Source organism: Crocodylus siamensis, chromosome 14 (genome assembly GCF_052110815.1).
Source record: "Crocodylus siamensis isolate JL-2025a chromosome 14, ASM5211081v1, whole genome shotgun sequence".
NCBI classification, from domain to species: domain Eukaryota; kingdom Metazoa; phylum Chordata; order Crocodylia; family Crocodylidae; genus Crocodylus; species Crocodylus siamensis.
In genome coordinates, this window is record NC_143408.1 from 9,519,557 (window position 1) to 9,541,406 (window position 21,850).

The following is a 21,850-nucleotide window of genomic DNA, read 5'->3' on the forward strand; positions in this document are numbered from 1 at the left end:
CAAATTGAACTTAGCGTGATGTGGCTTTTCTATCATAGTCCAGGTCACAGTGCCTGGGTGAGGAAGTTGAAGGTTAAAGGGAGTCCAGTGAGGAGGGCTGGCTGGAAGACTTGTCCGTTAAAATACTCATTGTAGAGACATCACTGTTAAATCATGGCCACCTTGCCATAGCTTGCTTTTCTCTCTGACTCATTCCTGAATGTGCTCTCCAGTTAAATAGGGTGAAAAAATGTCACTGGAAGGGGAAGGGGACAGAGATGTATCAGGGCAGCTCCAAGCCCGGTGCAGCACCATGCTGACTGCAGTGGTGCGATCAGCTGCTGCGGTGGCAGTGGCTATTCTTGTGCTTCCCCTCTTCCCACTGCCCCCAAAGGCAGTCCCCAGGGGTGCTGCCCTGGCAAATGTCCCTAGGCAGGGTACTAGCTCGCCTTCTTGCCAGCTTTTCTAGCAAGGGGACGTAGTACCTGGTGCAGACACTCCTGTGTTCCCCCTGGCCCCAAAGGCACGTGAGTCATTGCGCAAAGAGCAGGCTAAAGAGCACTTCCTCCCCAGGCAGACAGTCCCTAGCCCTGAACAGAGCTGGTTAAACAGTAACCAGCACAGCTGAGAAAGTGAAAGCAGGATTCTTGTTCACATGGCAGCAGTTCTGCCAGAGTCCCTCCAAACTCATGCAGGGATGCCAGGCTCTGCAGCTGCCGACGGAGGCGTCACCTCGGCTAACTCAGCTCTTGCCATTTCTGTCAGTATTACAGCACTGCCCATAGCTGCACCTCATGGCACAAGCACATTGCTTGCAGCCTAGATCACTAACCACGGAGTCATGCCAGAGACAGGAGGAGGGCAAGTGTTTGCCCTGTGTTTTGTCCACAGCCAGTCTCCTTGTGCAACTCAAGAGACCCTGAGCTTGACTTTCCTAACACTGAGTTTATAAAGGCAAAATACAACCAATCTACAGTGAAAGGAGAACTCATTTGTTTAAGTCTCATACTATGACTGCTCTCAGTCCAGAGGTATCTCCCCAACCACAGGTGCATCTCACTGTCAAAGCGCAGCAGGAATAGGATACCCTACACTAGAGGATGCTGCTGCACCCGAGACAGAGGACTGCCCAATTCAAAGCATTCCTTCAACCTGTAAGCAGTTAAAGGGTCAGATTTTTGAGTACCCAGCCACTGGTCCTAAACAGGAGCAAAACAGCTTTGACAATCCAGCCTTTACTCTTTTCCATTGAATCAACCAGCAAATGTTCTGGATCTTCCCACTTCCAAGTTGTATCTGAACAACCCCTCATTTTGGAAAAGTTCTCTGGCCTCCTCAGAGCTCAGCACATCCCTTCTCCGTGCCTGCAGACTAGCAGTCCACGCTCACTTTCCTGATGCTCGGGCATTTCTGCCATACAGAGCCACCTCTGTGCCTTTTTTTTTTTTTTTTTGGTACTTCCTACTGGACCCTCATTACAGTGAAAACCACTATTTTATTTTCAAATTTAGAGTCAGATAAGTCTGGAAGCAGAGCCCCCTCCACAAAGTCCCAAGACCTAGACAATTGCTCTGCTTCTCTTATTTTGTGCTCATTGTCACAGTTAGTAGAAAAGGAGACAGGGTGCATCAGCTGCCCAAACACCCTGTTCTCCATCAGTGGCCTGAATTGATACTGCCCATCCCTGGAATTTGGGAGGACAATCGATCACGTTCTCCCCAGTTTTCCACTCCTTGCTTTCAGTGTCAAGGATCAGCTGGTTCCTGAACTCTCAGCTTTGGTCTATTCATTTGACTATACAACAAAACAAAAAGACACCAGTGATTATCTGTATGATACTCACGTTCCAAGTCAGGTCCACACAGCAACACTGGGCATCCTCATAGGCCAGGGGGCTTTGAATTCAACAGAGCTCAGCTCCAATAAACACTTCCCTCATGAGTCACATTCCCAAACTATGCACAATGTCAGGAAACATCAGGGATGCCAGACCTTTGGAATGTGCGAGTGGAACGAGAGCCTGGGCAGGGCTGCACATTTTGTGCAGCGTTAAAAAGGGCACTGCTCAGCAGCAGGTGTGTGCATGGGCTGCGGGTTCCCAATTCTGAGCAAAGGCCGCTGAGTGCCGCTTGTATAAGCCACTCCAAGTAATCAGGTCTGTGATCTTCAATGGTATGTCTCTGAATGTTCCTGGCAGGATTCTTAAACTGCCATAAAACAGGGCCTACATCCCCTGCGGTATGCAACACTAGGTAATATGGCAAACTCTCTGGATTTGCACAACCCTGCAAACACCTTCCACATCTGAGACAGGAACAGCCAAAGCAGGCCAGCAGCTGTCCAGATGGCCAACTGAGGGCTGGGAGGTATCCAAGGGAAGGGAGGCAAGAGTTCCCGTACTCTGCTGGAGCAGTACCCTCCACGAAGACAGTTTGCAGGCACCTGCTCAGACACAAACCACCTCCAGACATGTACAGAAACGCACTGCTAGTCTCACCCAGCCCGCTAAGGGTGGGAGGAGGCAGATGGGAAGTCAACAGCATTTGTGCAGCCTTAGCTGGCAGGGGGAGACTTGAGCCCAGAGCAAAGGAACACACCCATTTCAATGAGATCCTCTCCTTTGCCTCAGCCTCAACTGGTCTCAAGCCCTTTTCCATGGCAGTCATGTTCTCAAGGATCAACGTGCAAAAATCAAGAGATTGTCACCTACTTGGAGTGGCTTATACAAGCAGCACTCAGTCCCCTTTGCTGGATTGCTCAGTATTGGAAACCTGCAAACCATACACACACCTGCTGCTGAGCAGTGCCCTTTTTAACCCTGCACATCAAGGATCAAAGTGCAAAAACCAAGGGAAGATCGCCTGCTTCCAAACACACAACTGCACCACTTAGTCTAGTTCTGCAACAAGACCGTTTCAGAAGCAGAGGCTCTTTCAGCTTTGCTGCCCATGTACAAACTGCAAGGCAAAAAAAAAATTCTCGTTTAAAGGGGAATTACTCAGAATGAGATAAACCACCAGCCCGTGGGTGAGGAGATGTAAACCCAATCTAGGCAGTGGTGGTGAAAGGGTTAACTCCCTGAGCAGATCAAAGACTGCCGTCCCTGCTCAGAAGCAAGATAACTTAGATAGCAACTGTCAGCTGAAGACCTGCCAACCTCTTACACCACTGGTTTGTGTTGGTTTCCTACTGGAGCCAAATTGTGACTTCACAAAGCCACCTATTGTCCTTCCAAAAACAAAAAAGAAAAGAAAAAGCAAAGATCAGGTAAATGCCAGGTTGACGGAAACTGTTCCTGGAAGCCCTTTGCTTAAATCCCTGGTTGGGAAGACTGTGAAGGTTGGCTTGTTTGCAGTGGGTGACTTTCCCATAGTCCATAGGCACCACTGGGACCACTGTCATCACTCACCACTCAGGCTCTGTTTGATATGTGGTTGGCTGCATATGCGTATACTGCCTGTAGGGCTTTCCACCGTCCTTTAGTAGAGCTAAAGGACAATCTTTAGCAGCAGGAGTCAGTGGTGTGTTCACACACATGCTCACACACATAGGCCAGTGCTACGTTGCTCTGGTTACTGCTACTGATAACGATAACGCTGAGTGGAAAGTGTGTCTCCCTTACATAGCCTGATTTAACAACAACCAAATAGTTGCAGTAAAGAGACAAGAGTCCGGATAATATCTGAGGAGTGTAACAAGTCAACACAAGGCTTTGGAGGGGGCGTTTCACAGGCAAAGGAATTCATCTCAAATCCTTTCTACATGGGCCAAGAGTGGCATAGGATGGGCAGACAGCTCTTGCCTAAGGAGAGTATTGCACAAGGCAAAGCACAGTAATCTGCCACCCTGCAGCTCAAAAGCAGAATTAAGAGGCAAGGGGGACGCTGTCAACGCAGGGGGCATCACTGACCTGGCAGAGTGGTGAGCAGGGCGGAGAGCTGCAGACCCCAGTGTGGTACAGTTAACGGGGAGTGAGATTTGGGGTGCAATGAGCACCATCTTGACCACGACAGCTAAGGATGTGCTAGGGTTTGGTGCATGTGACAGAAAGATAAAGGTCTCATTCAACAGATGAGCAGCACTATGTCCTACTCGGCAAGTACGACTGCTATTTTTGATTCAGGTCATCTCATGGAGTGGCACAGTATGGCTTGGTTTGGGGGAGGGAGGCTAGCAGACAGAAGGAGATGGTCTTAGGACACAATTCAGTGCATTGTGATGGTTGGTACATTGAATTAAAACTCAAAACATTTTGGATTTTCTGGCTTTTCAAATTGCAAGGGTGGTTTTGCACATGGGTTTTCCTAAATTACAGATCTCCTTAAGCCACTGCCCCAACTGGCCAGACGTGCATTTGTTCACCTTCAGCTCCCCACTCAGTTGTAGCCTGGGAACACTTCTCCAGTCTAGTCTGGAAAGTCCCAAGCACTGAAGCTGGAGTAGGATAAGTGACCAGGGAGGCACATGTTGAAGACTTCAACTCATTATTTTTCTATGCCAAATGACTTAGGTCATCAAAAATGCAAGGGGAACAGAATCCAGACCAACTCAGGCCAACAAAAGCTAATTTATCTCTGAAAAGCACATTTCCCCCTAGGCTGTGGAAAGGCGATAAGCTCTGAAGACCCAGTGCTGAGACTGTTCCAGAGTCAAAGGGAAACCACTGAGCAAGCAGGCTGCTTCCTCTCTAACAAGCAGGCAGGAATCCTGGATGAGAATTGCCAAAGTGATGCTGGGAATTCCACATCCTTGGGAACAAGGATGGCAGCAAGCAAAAGCTTAGGGCAGGGAAGGCAGGTACTGTACAATGACCAGCTTGGGCCTGGTTTCAGAAATGCGAGTTACCTGTAATTCCAGCTGAAGTCTGAAGGTACCTCAAGTGCTCATCTACCTGCACAAATCTGGGGTCATGGCCTCAAACACTGGGCACTCAGTACCAGCAGCCACTTTTGGGGATGTTGAGCCTAAGGAGAGTGAATGAATGCTCTTTGATGCCAGCAATTAGATTTGGCTCTAAATTGAATTCACATAACCAGAGGCCTCTCTGAGACTCAGGATGTTGCCACCTGAAAACTTCTCATGTGAGACTCTATAAAGTGTGTTGTATCCCCTTTTCGCTCCTCTCATCCAAGAGGAACCACCACTGTGGGCAGTTCCTATGAGCTCTCTTGTCCTCTGTGCTAGGTAGACACGGGGGAACCGTCGGTCACATGCAGACGAGTGACCCAACACTTCACTGAACACTCACCTTAGTATTTGCTGAAACCCTGGAAGCTGGTATTGAGGTAACTGTCCACCTGACTTGTTTCTGGTTCGTAAAGTCTGTATCTTTGACTCCACCTCTCTTCTCCAGGAGCTGTTAAAGAAAGGGACCAGTGCAGAGCATGATCCTCCATTGGCCAGCCTTTCACTGAACGCAACAGCTCTGAGTGATGTCTGTAGGCCACCTCAAAGACAACCTCCCAACACACAGTCCAGGCATCTGGTGTTAGAACTGGACTGATTCGAAAGTTCACTCTGAAGCCAGAAGGCCCAGGAGGAGGGGTGGGGTAACACTGACTCAGTGAGGTCACAGCTGGAGGGAGGGAGAAAAGCCTGAATATCCTCAGTAGCCTAATTCAAGGGTGGAGTCATTATTTTATACTTACTGTCATCATCTCACCCTCTTCTGAGGAACTAAGGCCCACTTATGCTTTGCAAAAAGGCATTGCTGCAAAGGATTTACATGTACATCTTAAGCTTACAACACCTAGAAGAGGTCCTGGGCCAGATCTTCATGGAGGACAAGGGCTTGGATTCATTGATTTCAGTGCAGGCATATGATTAACATCAGCTAGGGGATCTGGTTTTACATTTCTAGTTATGTGTTTAGCTTTGTGCAACATCCAATAGAACAGAACACACAACTGCTGAGACCATTAATCAGCACCAGCAACTAGCCAGGAGAAAAGCACCTGCACCCTGTCCCACAATTCTTTCTCCATTCTTTCACAGACAGAAATGAAGGGGGCTTGCGACATATCCTGAAGGGCCAAGCATAGGTGGATTAATGCAGGGACCAGCTGGGCCTGGGCCCAGGAGCCCCTGCCTCAATGTAGACCAAATCAGTGGCCAGGATGCACAACACAGCGGGCCATGGCTGCTGAGTGCTGTTTGCTGGGCACCCGCTGCAGCTGGACTGAGCCGCAACAGGGCGCGGGGCCGTCCCCAGAGCTTGGTGTGCGCCACAGGTGTCTGGCAAGCAGTGGCTCCACACCCCTGGCACTGGCTTCAGCGCGGACCTGTGGGCAGCCCCAGCTCCTGGCCCAGCCCTGGAAGGCAACATGTCCCACTCCGGCCGCTGCTCCTGCTGCACCAGTTGGGGACAGAGCCCGTGACTGCAGAGCAGGGCACAGGTTGGGGGCGGGGGCTGGGCCATGGGATGCAGGGCCCCAGGCCATCTTAATCCCCCCTGCAGCTAGGCTGCTTTAGACTGGGGGGTGGGGAGTGTCAGAAGGTGTTAGAAACACAACGAGTATGTTTTACAGAAAACTGAACATGCATTTTTAGCCAAGATGACTTCTGATTCTCATTCCACCATATGCTGCAATGCATATACACACAATCCATGTAAAAGGGGCATGCACTGATTTATGTATGTACATACATCTGTTACACCTCTGTCAGTGCAGCTTGCCAAGTGTGTACGTACACCCCCAGGGCATTTGCACATATGCATGTTTGTGTACACATGCACCCCGTGTGTACAGGAACACACACAAGAGAATACTTTCTCAAACTACCAGCGCTGTTTACATTTGTCTTTTTTCCCCCCTTTCTACAGGGATTAACATTCGTCAGACTTCACAAAACCTCATAATTTAGCTCTACAACCAAAAGCAATTCCGCAAGTTCAAACAGGTTCCTAGGCCACTGTTTCCAGTGAGCAGGTTTTCACCACATACTGGAAAGAGTGCAGTAATGACCCCCCACCCCTACAGGCGCACATACATACTCTTCCCAGCAGAACTGCATGCCGCTGTAGGACTTCATACCCAAAGCCCAGCTGTTAACTCATGCTAGACACAACTGGAACTGCAGTCCACAGGCACTATTGTGAAATGAATGAGGATTAATCCCACTGAGGTCAATACAGATCAATCTGCATAAAACTGATTAAAAGGGGATCAAAATCAGGCTCAGGGATTGTGAATTGATACCACAGTTGGTTTAGGCCTCATATGAAAGTGGTGAGGCAAGTACTCTGCTTGTTTAGACAGTGGAAGAGTTTTGCACTTCAGTAATAATAATAAAAAGCCTAGCTCAAGCAACAATCAAAGCCCTTGTTCCCAAGTCATATTACTGAGCACTTTGATATTTCTGAACCTCTGGGAGCGCTTTTGCTAATCTATCACCTTTGCCAGTAAACCTCTTCTGTGCCCTACTGCACCCTCTGCTCACACTTACTTTTTTCCTACCCCGCTGACCTGTCGAGCCACTGATAGGGGCCTCATCAGTGTGCCCGTGTGTGCTGCAAATACAGTGTCCCTTCGTGGATCCTCCCAGGCAGAGGAGTGAATGCTTTCAGAGCCCAGGCACCTCGGCAGCGCTCCTGTGGTCCCTGCCGTAGCATCATGGGCTCGGGCTGCTGCAGCTAAGGGACAGGCTCACCACAACTGGCCATTCCTGGTGCCATTCACTCTCCACCCTCCCCCACATACACCACTGGGCACAGGGCTGCACCTGCCATGGCAAAGACTCCAGGTGGGAGCTGGGGGCGTTCTGGCACCCCCTTTAAGTCAGCGCCAAGAGCTGGTGCCTCACTGCCACTGCAGTCATGCTGCTGCTTGCAGGGTCTTCACACTGGACAGCACCTTGCCCTGTAGGGCTGCACTGTTCAGACCAAACGCAGCCGGTGCTTTCATGACAGCTGGATTTACTCCAGGAAGAATGGCCAGCCTGAGAAACTGAATCCGAGGCCCAGGAGGATTCAGTGGGATGCAGGCACCTGTCATGATACACAAGGCACTCGGGGGGATCAGAGCATTAGGACAGAGAAATGGAGGCTGCTCCACCCCTGCACAGCTCAGGCTCAGTGACAACAGCTGACTGTCCCCTACCGCAGCGGTTCTCAACCTTGCAAAACTCAAGGCGCCGCTTGGAAAACGCATCTCTCCCAGGCGTCGTTTGTTTCTTCAAGTACAAAAACACAGCAGAGCCACTCCGCCGCTGCAAAGGCCTGGGGGAGAGCGCGGCGGGCCGGGCGGTGCACACGACCAGGCTTTCCTCCGGGAGCCTCCAGGTTGAGTCCCGCGGCCCGGGTCTGCACACCTGACAGCTGCCCCGCGCACCGCCGCGGGACCGCTGCCCCGGGGGGGAAACCTGCGCGGTCAGAGCAACCCTCCACCTCCCACGCCGCCCAGGGGGCTTGCTCCCCAGCCCCTCCTGCCGCTCCCGCGGCCCCCCCGGAGCGCAGCCGGCTCCAGGCGAGCTCCGGCCGGGCTGCCTCCCGCCCCGCGCCGCCGACCCTACCTTCCGCGAGGCGCCGGCCCGACCGCGCGGGCGGGGCGAGGGCGCGGGGACCCCGGTTCGCGTCCCCGCCCCGCGCGGCCGGGCGCCCTGCCCCAGGGCCGAGCGCGGCAGCCGGGGCGGGGCCGGCGGCTCCCGACAGCCCGCAAGGGCCGGCCCGGGACGCGGCGGCGGCTCGGCTGAGCCCGGGGCTGCGCGAGCCGCGCGCGGCAGGAGCCCCTTCCCTCGGGAGCTCCCCCGGCTGCCCGCTTGGGCCGAGAACAGCTGGCGGCGCCCTAGGAAACCCTCACCTCTTGCATAACTGCTGGGCCATCGAGGCTACAACATCGCTCTTAAAAAACGAATTAAATGGTCCGTGTCCCGAGCCACAGGAGCCCAAACCCGAGAGGCAGTCCAGAACCAGAAGGGGCCCACTGCCCGGCAGCACCCCCACCCGTGCCCGCGGCTTCAGGCGCTTCCGGATCCTGTGGCGGGCGTCCCAGCGGCGGCCCGGAGCCCGGGGCTGCGGATGCCCCAGCTTCGCTTGCCCTCGGCCTTCCAGCCGCAGCAACAAGCTAGGGAGCAGCCTCCCCTTCCCATGCGGCGGACATCAAGCCACGGGTAACCATGCGTTACCTGCGTGGGTGCTATCCCGTGCCAGCAGAGCACTCTTCCCCCGGTGCAGCTAGGAAGCCTTCGTGGTGATCGCGGTATTTCCCCTGCCAGCTAAACATACAGCTACGCTTGATCTGAGCCGACGAGAAGCCAGCCTCTTACATTACCCCAACATATAGGGAGCCCTGCAGAGAGCAGGCCCCAGTGCTGGGCTCTGGGCGCCGTGCGGCACTGCACATAGACAGCCACCCTGCCCCGGCGTGCCCCACGCCTATTGCCAGCAGAGCTGTGTTGATCCAGGGCTGACTTTTCCCCACGCAAACCCATCTCTTGTGCTCACAGGCGACCGGTGGGGGGCACATATACCCTCTGAGCCTGGCCCCTGACAAGTTGCGCTTATACAATTATCCAAGTTTGGTCCCTTCAGGAACGTGGTAATTAATTCACCGGTAGATGTGGCTAAGTTGCGGGGGGGATTGCTGAAACACCTACTAACATAGCTACATTGGCAGGTGGTGGTGGAGCCCTCTGTGCAATGAAAGCTCTGCTTGTGTCAGTTTGAGCAAGAAATAACCTGTCCATGGCTCCTGGGGTCTAGCTATGCCAGGTGACCATAAGATCCCACTGCTTCTATTTCCTGCCAGCATTCAAGTTGACCATCTTTGCTTTTAACTATTTCATGTGTCCCTTTCTTGTTCTGTTCCCAGTCTTGTACTCCCGGAGTGAAATGGGGTGGTTACGGTACCACAGGAACATGCACGTACAGGACTGCAAGCACGCGTGGGTCACTGAGTCCAGTCCCCCCCTCTTGCAGGTGCCGTGTTACGCTGAGCAAGTCCAGCATTGAGTAGCTGGGTTTTTTCTCCCCAGCTGCTCCTGCTGGGAGGCTGTCGTAGAACTTCGCCGCTCTGGGGATAAAACATCCTTTTATTTCCAGTTGAAATGGATTCGTTGTCAGTTCATAAACATCTGTTCTTGAGCCAGCATTGTCCTTTTGCTTAAATCACACTTTTCCCTTCCTGCTGTTTACTACCCTTCCCAACCCCTCATGCAGTTATATAGACAGCAATTACATCCCTCTTCCACCTTTGCTTTGCTAGACTAAACAAAGCCAAACTCGTGTAGTCTTTTCTTGTATGAGACGCTCTTTGTTCTCCAGATTTTCTAGGACTCCTTCTCTGAACCTGTTCCAGTCTGAATTCGTCTTTCTTAGTGACCAGCACTATACACAGAAGATGACTCATTAGGGCTTTCTCCATCTTTACTGAAAATACATCTTTTGTTACATCCTGTGGTTATGGTTGCCTTTTTCATGCCTGTACCACTTTGATGGGTCCAGTTGTCTTGTAAAAAACTTACACTCCCAAATCCTTCTCTTCCTCAGTCATTTTCAGTTGTTGATGAGCACTGACCATCTGGCAGAAATCTGTGTTGTTAGTTAAGTGCATCGTCTTCTGTTACTCTGGTTCTCAAGGTCAACCAGCAAGTCTTTCTCTAGGAGATCACGATCATCCCTCTTTATTGACAAAACTCCCACCTCTGTCATTGAAAAATTTCAGCAGCACATTCCTACTTTGTAGGCCAAGATTTTTCATGCAAATATTAAATTAAAAGGGCCCTAAAATGGATCCTTCAGGAACTCCCTCCAGCTTGACAATTCCCGCTTTCAACTCCACCCATTGCTGTCTCTTTTTTAGCCAATCCTTTATCCACATTACAATTCTTGTACTAATCTACCTCTTGTCCAAGTAAACTAAGAATTTCTCAGTTGGCCCAATATCAAATGCTTCACTGAAGTCCAAATAGATGAGATATACTGCTTTTCTTTTGTCTAGAAAATAAATTATAAAAGAAAAGCTATCAGGGTTGTCTGGTACAAAAAACCCATGTTGCCTTTTATCCCACTTTTCATCTATCTCTGTGCTTTAATAATTTTCCTTTCAGAATTTGTTCTAAGGCTTTGCATACCATTGAGCTCAGAGGCCTGTAGTCGCCTGCCTTCCATTTTTCTCTTAAATACAGCAACTGCATTTGCTATTTTTCACACATAAGCAATTACCCCCAACTTTATGAGTTTATTAAAATGCTTGCTGTGGGACTGTGTTTTCATATGTCAGATCTTTCAGACTTGTAGGACAGAGATTATTTGACCTGAGTGATTTTTACTGGTTGAGCTTTGCTGCAACCTTAGTTGAAGTAATTTCAACTTCCATACCCTCATTCCCATTCTCCCACTGACCTTTGCACTCATTGACATTATAACCTTATTGAAAACTGAAGAGAAGGATTAATTTAATTGCACTCAGATTACATTTATGGAGCATACGGGAGTCACAGGAGATAGAGCAGCCCAGGACAACAGACCTGTCCACAGAAGTTTGAAGCTGCTCCTGTTTCTCATCCTGCTGTGCAGAACAGATCTGGGTCATAGGAGAAGACCAGGCACAGCACATTCTCAGTGAGAGTTATGTTTATTAGGAATTGGCAGCCTGAGCTCACTGCAGATCGCTTATGCTGTGCTGCACCTGCAGAGGTCTGTAGCCTGACAGCTCTTTGGGGCCTTGTTATCCCATGTCTTGTACCTTGCATCCTCTCTAAAGATACCCATTTAAAGAGCATGCAAAATGGTGCCTTTCTGATGCAGTTACATTTTACACTCACTTTTTGCAGTTATAAATGGCCACAGATAGGCTCAGAACTGGACAGTTGGGGCCTGTGTTCTCTGTCTGGTCCAATCTTCCTATAGGAAAGCACTGTGTATGCTCAGCCGGTGGATAAATAAACCATCCCAAGCAGACTTCCCTTGCCAGCATGCTTACTGGTCCCCTGATGCGTTGTATTAGGGATAAGCCTAAGCAGGATGTTTCCACACATGCCTGTATGTCTGCAGGCTTGGGGTGGGGGACAGGAAGTTTGTTTCCTGGTACCCAGTATCCTCACTTGAAGCCTTCCTGTCAGGGGGTGTTAGCATCCGCAGCAAAACAAAGCAAACAATCACAGTATTATTGGAAAAGCCATATAATCCCTGGCTCACCAGCAGTGCCCTATGTATTACCCTCCTATGAGGCCTTGCACCACAGACCAGATCTTTGATGTTAGAATCATATGCAAAAAGCACCATGACCACTCAAAAGAACTCCATCATAATTTCATAGACCTTAAAAAATGCTTTTGACTTGTGGTGCAAAGCACTTTGGCCACCGATGAAGAAGCATAACATCAGTCCCACACTGATAAGTCTTATAGATGAACTCTGCAGCAATACAAGTAGTGGAGTCATGAATGACTGGTGCCTCCCAAGACTGGCGGAGCGCAATTTGTGGGCGGCAGCATCGGCAGCAGGGTGGTGAGTAGCAATTGCCCACAGAAGCTGGCAGCGGCCAAGCTCAGGTGGGACACCTGCCCCCCCAAGCCTTCCCTACACCTCGCCTATGAGTGGAGTCCTGCTTGACAACAACATTGTGGAATGGTTTGCAACATCAGAAGGAGTAAGCCAATGTTGTCTTCTCTCACCATACTTGTTAAATTTATACCTGCGACAAATCATGTCAGATGCCTTAGAGAACTTCCCTGGAACAATATCAGTTGGAGGACAAGAAAAGAACAACCTTCACTTTGCTGATAACATTGATCTAATAGCTGCAACTCCAAAAGAGCTTAAGGAAATAACAGAAAGGCTGCATAAGGCTACAAAGAGATATGGAATGGAAATTAGGGAGAAGAGCAAAGTAATGATAACATCAGCCAATAGCAATGATGATGCATCAGTAAAAATTGGTAATAAGAAGCTAGAAAAAGTAGCACACTTTAAATACCTTGGAGCAACCCTCACAAAAGATGCTACATCAGAAAAAGAAGTGAGGCCGCAGCTGGAGTCCTGCATCCAGTTTTGGGCTCCACAATTCAAAAAGGATGTGGAGAAGCTTGAGAGAGTCCAGAGGAGAGCCACGCGCATGATCAGAGGTCAGGAAAACAGATCTTACGATGACAGGCTGAGAGCCACGGGACTCTTTAGCCTGGAAAAGCGCAGGCTCAGGGGTGATCTGATGGCCACCTATAAGTTTATCAGGGGTGACCACCAGGATCTGGGGGAACATCTGTTCACCAGAGCGCCCCATGGGATGACGAGGTCGAACGGTCACAAACTCCTGCAAGACCGTTTCAGGCTGGACATAAGGAAAAATTTCTTTACTGTCCGAGCCCCCAAGGTCTGGAACAGTCTGCCAGCGGAGGTGGTTCAAGCACCTACATTGAACACCTTCAAGAGTAAATTGGATGCTTATCTTGCTGGGATCCTATGACCCCAGCTGACTTCCTGCCCTTTGGGCAGGGGGCTGGACTCGATGATCTCCCGAGGTCCCTTCCAGCCCTAATGTCTATGAAATCTATGAAATTTATGAAAAACAAGAATAGCAATCGCCACTGAACAACTAGCAAAGCTGAAGAAAATCTGGACTAGCATCAACATCATAATGAAAATGAAACTCCACCTACTATATGCTGTTGTTATTTCAACAACTCTATGGCTGCAAGACATATTAATAGGGTGTATCTATACTGAAGTCAGTGTGTGATTTAAGCTCATGTAGACATATTGGGGCTAACTCTAAACCAGGGGTGTTAGACATATAGTAGATGGGACTGTTGCATCCAGTCTGCCAGTAGTCTGAACTGGACTACTAGAAGGGCACGTCCTTGGCTCTGAACTGCCCTATGTGCACTGCTCAAATGCAGCTCTGTGCAGGTGCATGGCCCTGGCTCTTTGTCATTGCCCAACCATCTCGTGCCTTCCAGCTCTGCACTGCCTGAATGCAGCTCCATGTAGTTGCACATGCTGCCGCCCAGTCCCAGAACCACCCTGCTGACCCAAAGGTAGCCCCATGAATCCTGCCCAGGAGGGTTTTCTGCAAGCCAGATCCAGCCCAGGGTGCACAGTGAGTTTGACACCCCTGCTCTAAACCACTTAGCTCAGGTTCTAATACACATATAACCAGAGCAAGAGGGAACACAGCATGGACTACAAAACCTGGCCAAGAAACTGAGAGATAGCTGGTTAGCTAGCCTGTACTTAGCTTCCTACTGCCACGACTTATGCCAACATTATACCCAGTTAGTACATGGTGACGTTAGCACCCAAGCCAGCTAGTCTAAAGTTAGCATGGGTATTTCTAGACGAGCTGCAGTCACATCTCAGGACTGCAGCAGAGATTTGCCCTAATTCTTTATGCTGGTTTGGCTGGACCTATTGACTACTTGCTTGTACCTTCCCTTTGTGACCCTACACCATGTTATTTTGGTGTCAAATGTGGTATAACACATAGTAAACTATGGAGGATCAGCTTTTCCACTGGTGTATTTCCATTAAAGATAACACATTTACCCCAGCTGAGGATCTGGCCTTTAGCCCCCACAAGTGGACTGTGCCCTTACCATTCCTGGATTGTCCTGCTCACACCTGCAGGTTTTTGTCTTTGTTCTTTTTCCTCTTTTCCATCTTCCAGTTCCAGTGCTTGAACTGAAGACAGATTTGCTCTGAGCACTGAGATGAGCAAAACTCAAGCTCTGTCTGGCCTCCTAATAAGTGTGAAGGTAGGGCTGGCACCTGGCATGGACCAGTGTGTTGCATCTGGTCTTGTCTTTCTGAAGAGTCTGGAAGGAGAAGTGAACAAAAACTTCTCATTTACAGGTGTTGACTTCTACCTATGACAGCTGCTCTCGCATTGTTGTAGCAAACAGGGGGGCTGAGAGCACTCAGGCTTGTCAGTACTCCAGAGGTGGTTGTGAAAAACCCATTTTCCACTCACTCTTCAATCTGAAGGAAGATGGTCTGCTTTAATATTGTCCCATGAGCTGGGCAGAAATTCTAGCACCAGGGCTACAAATGTAGGAATGTAGAGGAATAGGTTCTGGGCAAGGTACAATGGGGCAGTGAGTTATTATGCAAACCCAGGGGACCTGCTAGGTGAACAAGGTCCATGCACGGGGTGCTGTTACGTTACTAACTTCCTGACTCCTAGAACCAGTCTAAACATGCATTAATGTAGCACTTGGAAGGAATATTGAGCAGATGGAGACAGTGGGACAGGTCCAGGGTACTGGTGCCCATGCCAGCCCTGGTGGGGAGCCAAACACACTGTCTCGCTTTCACGCCCCAGATGTATCCCAGACACGCCTTATGCCAACAGCCCTTACTCCAGAACTTTCTGAAGGCCCCAAGGACATTTGCCAGTGCCCAAGCACAGCTGTCAAACGGCCCTGTGTCATTTTGTTACCTTCCCTAGAGTTTCCCATCAACACTAATCAGTTGCAGGTGGTATTTCTTGTTGGCACAGTAGATTGAGCTCAGCCTTTTATCTTAGTCAATATTTAGATCACTTGGCAAGGCACCACATGGCACCTTACAAATGGGAAAAGCTGGAGGCGGCTTTTTTTTCCTCCTTTGGCAGTTTCCCTTTCAGCCTTATCAAGAGTTTGGAGAGAGCATATCTGAGAAAAATGCCATCTGCACTTTTCAGTTTCAGGGATTTACCTTGGCCAGTCTCCAGCCCCAAAGTCAGCACTGCTGTGCCTGCTACACCAGGCAGGGAGACTTCCTGCTATTGATTTGCCCTACACACTCTCTAATGCTTTGAGGGGAATGCTTATACTTGAAACACTGAAAGGAAACACTGCATCATAAGGGATTTAGTGCTAGCATGCTACATAATCCAAAAGGAGCAGGTGGATTAGCCCTAGAGGCAGGCATAGTTCCTACTGATACAAGTCCTGTGCCTTGGCTGTGTTGTAGACACCCCCTCACAGGTTGCACATGCACAAGTGGGACTCCATCTTTTAATCCAGTTCCCATTATTTGGACTGCCTAAGCATTTTTGGCTGAGATTTCTCATTTGAGGCTTTCAGATGCCACCAGATGGAGACAAAAAAGGCCTCTCAGATCCTCTGAGGCATCTCCCTAGCCTGGGGCAAAGTTATTTTGCAGAACACTTGTGAGAACAGCATTCAGTTCAGTTTTAAAAGCCTCAAGCAACAGGGCTTCTGCCCTTTCCCTTGGGAGGCAATTCACCTTGTCTCATATGCCTCCCTGCCAAAATGCTTTTTCTTTATGGTCACCCTGAAAGTTCCCTTTCTGAAGGTCTCCTAGACCTGACCTGTGAGTTTCCAGGTGTCTGAGGGGATTTTTGATTATACTTAGCATGCTGTAGCAGGTTGCTGCTTACAGTCCGTTAACATACACAACATTAAGTATATCTTAACCATGTACGGTCCTTGGAATTCATTTTGCCTGGGCCACATGGTGAGTTAGTTTTGCACATCAAAAAAAGATCATGGATCCTGCCAATTCATAAGACCAGCATGGTTAAGAAACATCATTTGCTGGAGTCAGTAACGCAAAAGGGAACAATATAGGTAGCATCATGTTTTTGACTCCTCAGTCTGAATCAGCAGGTGCCCATTTATACTATGTTGACTTTTTAAAGAAAAATACATTTTAAGACTTGAAATACAATCATGAAAGTTGGCAACAGCACAGGTTTTTATTTCCTACCTTTAACCCCTGCTCTAGGTTTTGTAGCCTCTCTCTGCAGAATAAAGTCTAAGTATACCTAGCTAACCCTCCTGGGTAGCCTTAGGGGTCATGCTCTGGAGCTGTCTTATAGTTAGGCCTGGCAGGATTTGATTTTTAACAGTAAACATTCATAAACGGTGATTTCACCGCACACAAACCAACAAACAAATATTTCCACTGTAAATAATCAAAATCTATAGACAAGGGATGTAAGAAAAGTAGACATGGGTCAGACCACAGTTGGAATACTGCATCCAGTTTTGGGAGCCACACTTCAAGAGGGATGTGGATAACCTGGAGAGGGTCCAGAGAATGGCCACTCGTATGGTTAAAGGCTTACAGGCCAAACCCTACAAGGAGAGACTACGGTACCTGGACCTCTTCAGCTTCCACAAGAGAAGGTTGAGAGGCAACCTTGTGACTGCCTATAAACTCATCATGGGGGCACAGAAGGGAATAGGTGAGGCTCTACTCATCAAGGAACCCCTGGGGGTCACAAGAAATAATGGCCATAAGCTAGCAGAGAGCAGACTTACACTGGACATTAGGAAGAACTTCTTCACAGTTAAGAGTGGCCAAAATCTGGAATGGGCTCCCAAGTGAGGTGGTGCTCTCCCCTACCCTGGGGGTCTTCAAGAGGAGGTTAAGTAGGCATTTGGCTGGGGTCATCGGGGTCTCTTTCCTGCCTATGCAGGGGGTCGGACTTGATGATCTGTTGAGGTCCATTCTGACCCTAACATCTATGAATCTATTGTATGATGACAAGGGGAGCAGTTTTACAGAATCGTGCTGACTGTAGCTTGGACTGCAACTCCTAGAAACCTGAGGGGACTGGGAACAAAGGAAGAGAAAGTGACAAAGCGGATGAGGGAGCTACACGTGAGTAGAGGACTGATGGCAGCTCTACCACTCAGCTGGTAGCAGTCCTGAAGTGGTTACGTTTGTTGTGGTGGGCAATTAAACTACACTATAATAATAATATACTGACATTAATAAATTGTCTGCTCCCCACGCCCCTAATTTCATGCAACCCTGAAGATGTAACTCAATAAAAATTGAAATAAATGCTTAAAAATAAAAACTGATATCATCAGACAGGAGTATTAAAAAAAAATCAAATTCTGCCAAGCCAACTTACATTCTGTGTGATATCCCTTCCTTGTTAGAATCGGATAATGGTCAGGCCTTCTGCTCCCTTCCTGGCCCTGAACTGTCCTTGTTTTTCACAAAGGAAATTCCCTTTTGATAACATTATGGTTGTTAAAAACCTGGCACAGTTAGGGGAACCCTGAATCCCCATACCTGACTCACCCCATGACCCTCTTTTGCTTGATATTACAGCAAAGTAGATTTAGATGGGATATCAGTAATAATTTTTTTACTGTTAAAACAGTGAGGTGGTGGAACAGACTGCCCAGGGAAGTCATGGAATTGCCTTCATTGGAGGTTTTTAGGAAAAGGTTGGACAAACTTTAGTTTTGGAATGGTCTAGGCTTAGCATTTCCATGCTGGCCCTGCTGGGACTCCATTCCTAGTTGTCATGAAGGCTTAGCAAGACCCTCTTTGCTAAACGCTTTCTCCCTTTTTTCACAGTTCATGTTGCAGGCTTCTTGTGGGACTTGGACAAGTCACTTAGCACCTCTGTGCTTCAGATCCCCATTTATACAATGGGGATAACTGCATTGTCCTTTGGCACCGGGTAGGGGGAAGTTTACCTGTGTGGTCTACAGATACAAGGGTGATAAGTTCATATAAGTCCTCCTGGTTTGCTACTTCTTAGGCTGCACAGCATAGCTCAGAGCTAGGTCAGTCTTTACTATGAAAAATAAGAGGCTGGATTTTCTCAGCCTTCTTGTGTACTAGTGAACTATCAGGATGCTGCCCTTGTGCCAAAGCCACTTGAGTCCCAACTGGGAAAAAAATGCCCATGACTGGCAATTCCACTCTGTTGATATGCTGGATAGAGTTTGGAGAAGAATAATTCAAGGAAGCATCTTTCAAAGCTTAGCCCACTTAAGTTATCTATGGGTAACAGGTGACTTCATCACAGTCTGTATGTACAAACATAGGGAAAAGATTCTGGATAGTAATGGGCTCTTCAGCCTGGCAAATAGCAGCATAACAAGACCCAGTGGCTGGAAGCTGAAGATAAATGCATTCAAACCAGAAATAAAACACAGGCTTTTAGTAGGGTAAATTAGTCATTGGAAGAACCAGCATATAGGTGTGGTGGATTCTTCATTCATAGATACTAGGGTTGGAAGGGACATCAGCAGACTGCCCCAGGCAAGAAAGAGCACATTGTTCAAGACCTTTAAAAAAAGACAGGGCATCTCTTTTTAACAGGTCAGCTCTAGGTCAACTACCAGTTGTTGAGCCTATTGCAGGAATGAGTGGGTGGGTGAAATCACAGGGCCTGAACTAGGCAGAAAGTCAGACTGGATCCTCAGAACAGTCACTCCTTTCCAGCCTTAAAATCTAAGAAAGCTGTAGGTGAAGAACCTTTCACCACTGCAGCATTTTCTGTTTTAGCTTCAAAATTTGTCTATGACAAACATTTTTGAAGGCATCAGAAAACTCCATTTGCCTGGAGCAAGGACAGCTCCTAGCTGTGCCAGAAGTCCTACTCTTAACCAAGAGGATGACATGTTGTCTCACTTGCACCCAAAAGATAGCTGGCAGAGGATGCGGCCAGACATTACCTTACAATATCGATTCTCAGTCAGGGTCCCATGGACCCTGAGGTGCTGTGAGATCCTTTGAAGGTTGCCACAGTGTGCCACAGCATTAGCAGAGTTAGATGTGAAAACACCTACACATGATAGACAAGACATACCCAGAAACTTATAGAGTTGAAAACATTCTGACCTGCTGTGGTCCTCCTGAGTCATTAGCAGAAGAAGAATTGCTCTATTATTTTTCCATAGTAAAAAAATAAGTAAAAGCTGAGTGCTGGCATTTTCTGAGGAGGGCTTTAAGTCTAAAGGGGCTAGGAATCACTGTTTTGCAGCAAACAAGTTAATTACGCTGCTGCGCTTCCCAGCACCTTGTAAGCTGGGGTTTAGGCTCCCACTCTGACTAATGTATGAAGAGAAATAAGTGCACATTCTAGTGTCTTGGCAAGCAAATAGTACCTACATCAAAGTGAAAAGATGACTGAATAAAAGGACTTGTGGGAACTTATCTGCTCTGGCTTTTATCTGCATTACTCACCCAAGTTGACTCTTGTTCATTCCAGCGACAAAGCTTGCTTTGCACTCAGCAGTAGGTTAAAGGTGGTTCTCATTCATTTACTGCCACACAGACAGCAAGAAATCAATTATAAATTCTTCAGTATGGTACAACTTCCAGTGAAACACGGGATAGTGTCACATGAACAAAAGATCTGCAGTTGAAGCCCTCATTCAGACTTCCTTTGGGCATTCAGTCCTAGGTTGCAATGGCTTTAACCTAAGTCTTGTTGTTGTGAGTCTTGAAAGATCCTTCTTGTTTTGTAGTTGGGGTTAGATTTGGGACTTATTAGGCTGACTTGCTTGCTTCTATAGGCACCAGAGTTGTGTACTCAGGTGGACAAGTCTGATCTGCTAAACCAGGGCGGCCCAACTGGTGGCCTGCAAAGGGTTAAACTGCGATGCCTCTGGACTCTTGCCCAGCTGCTGTGCTGCTCCCCACATAGATCTGGGTGCAATAGCAGCAAGAGTCTCCAGGCTCCCCTGCCTACCTCTGGCTTCTCCCCAGGTGCACCATGTGCCAGGTCACAGACACACAGTGCAGTGGGATGGGTATATGTGTGTGTGTGTGCGCAGGGGCATACCTGTGAGGAGTGTCAACCCAAGCGGGCTGTGACTTGTCCTGGTGCAGCCCATGGGGTGTGTGGTGAATCCTAAAATGATAGACATATGGGGGCTCAGCGTAGGCATCTTTCTTTGCTTTGCTTTCCTTCTCCTCCCTGTTTGCTCTGTTCTGTTCAAGCTCTTATATTGCACCTACAACCCTAGTTCCAGTCATCCTTTGAGGTTTGGTGACTTGTGCCTTCTCTTTAGTACTGCCCATGTTATGGACACTGGAGATGGATTCCCCTGTTCAAAGTCCTGGTGCTTCCCCTGGTATCTGAACTTATGCACTGTCTCCTACTTGGCACCGATTTTCCTGTCTCAGACATAACTGTGCTATTCTAGCTTGCTCTTCCCTACCTCTCCTGCTATAGATATACATCAGCTCAGTGGCCGTGTGGAGGTGAGATTCTGACAACTGGTGGCATATGGTTCTTCCCATACTTTATTCTAACTTTTATACTGTTTGTCATGGTTTGATCATGCCTAACTGAGGAAACTCATTGACGGTCTTCTGGAGCTTAGGGCACAACTTCCACCTACTCAGAAGAAGAAAACGGATGATCTCTAAGAAAGGTCTTTCTATTATTAGGCTCATTCACTTTTAATCCTAAGAAAAAAACACCAGCTGAGTCCAGACAAAGTTAGAGCATCCTTCTGGTCATTGCTTTAAAGTCTCTTTCAGCCTGGGTCTCAGAACTGTGCCCTTCAGCACTATACAATGCCAGCAGAAACATTTTCTATAACTGTTCCTGGAAAGAACTGGAGAGTTATTCCCAGCCATCTCATTTCAGCCTATCTATCATCCATTTATCGCAGCTATGATTTCATGTTTGACTCCCCCACACCCTGCCTTGTTGTTATTTAGCATCTGAGAAAAGTCTTTGGGTTTGTACTATCAGCATCGCAACTCTCTTTTGACATTTCAGACAAAGATGAAAACAGTCACGTGTCTGCACACAGAGCAGCCCTTCTCCTCCGTCCTAGCCGGGAGTAACCAGGTCTCCTCTTAGCTGAAGGCCTCAATTATTGAGCTGGGAAGCTTAGTAGAGGGGTCAATAAAATGGCAGTGGAAACTTCCCTGCAGAAATTTCATAGAAAAATTAATCAAAGAGTCTTTCTACGCATTTGGCTGAATACAGGGCTGCTGTTCTGGTCAGACAATCATACTATTGAGTCCACAAGGGTAGAAGTGGGACTGACAATTCCATATTTCCTCCTCTTACCCCTTTGCAAACTAAGTCAATAGATCTCTGGCACCCTTAACTCAGATATTTAATCTTATCGTTGTGACCATATGGACTGTTTCCTTTCTCTTTATGGATTTCAGTAGGATCACACATAGATTCATAAAATAATAGCAAAGCCA

The 21,850-nt window shown here is 48.3% G+C and overlaps 1 protein-coding gene across 6 annotated transcripts in view; it reads right to left on the reverse strand.

Annotated features, from left to right (window-relative positions):
- KANK3 (KN motif and ankyrin repeat domains 3) overlaps positions 1-11,853 on the reverse strand; it is a 55,867-nt gene extending 44,014 nt beyond the window's left edge. Inside the window, exons 1-2 of one of the 6 annotated variants that reach the window (XM_090028010.1) lie at positions 8,491-8,663; positions 5,228-5,335 (exon numbers count right to left, since the gene is read on the reverse strand). The gene's annotated coding sequence lies outside the window, so the exon portion shown is untranslated. Of the gene's footprint in view, positions 1-4,824; positions 4,847-5,227; positions 5,336-8,490; positions 8,679-8,777; positions 8,911-11,742 lie in introns of those variants that run through there. The other 5 variants (XM_090028015.1, XM_090028011.1, XM_090028017.1 and 2 more) reach the window with 5 other exon arrangements.
- Between the last annotated feature and the right edge of the window lie 9,997 nt (positions 11,854-21,850).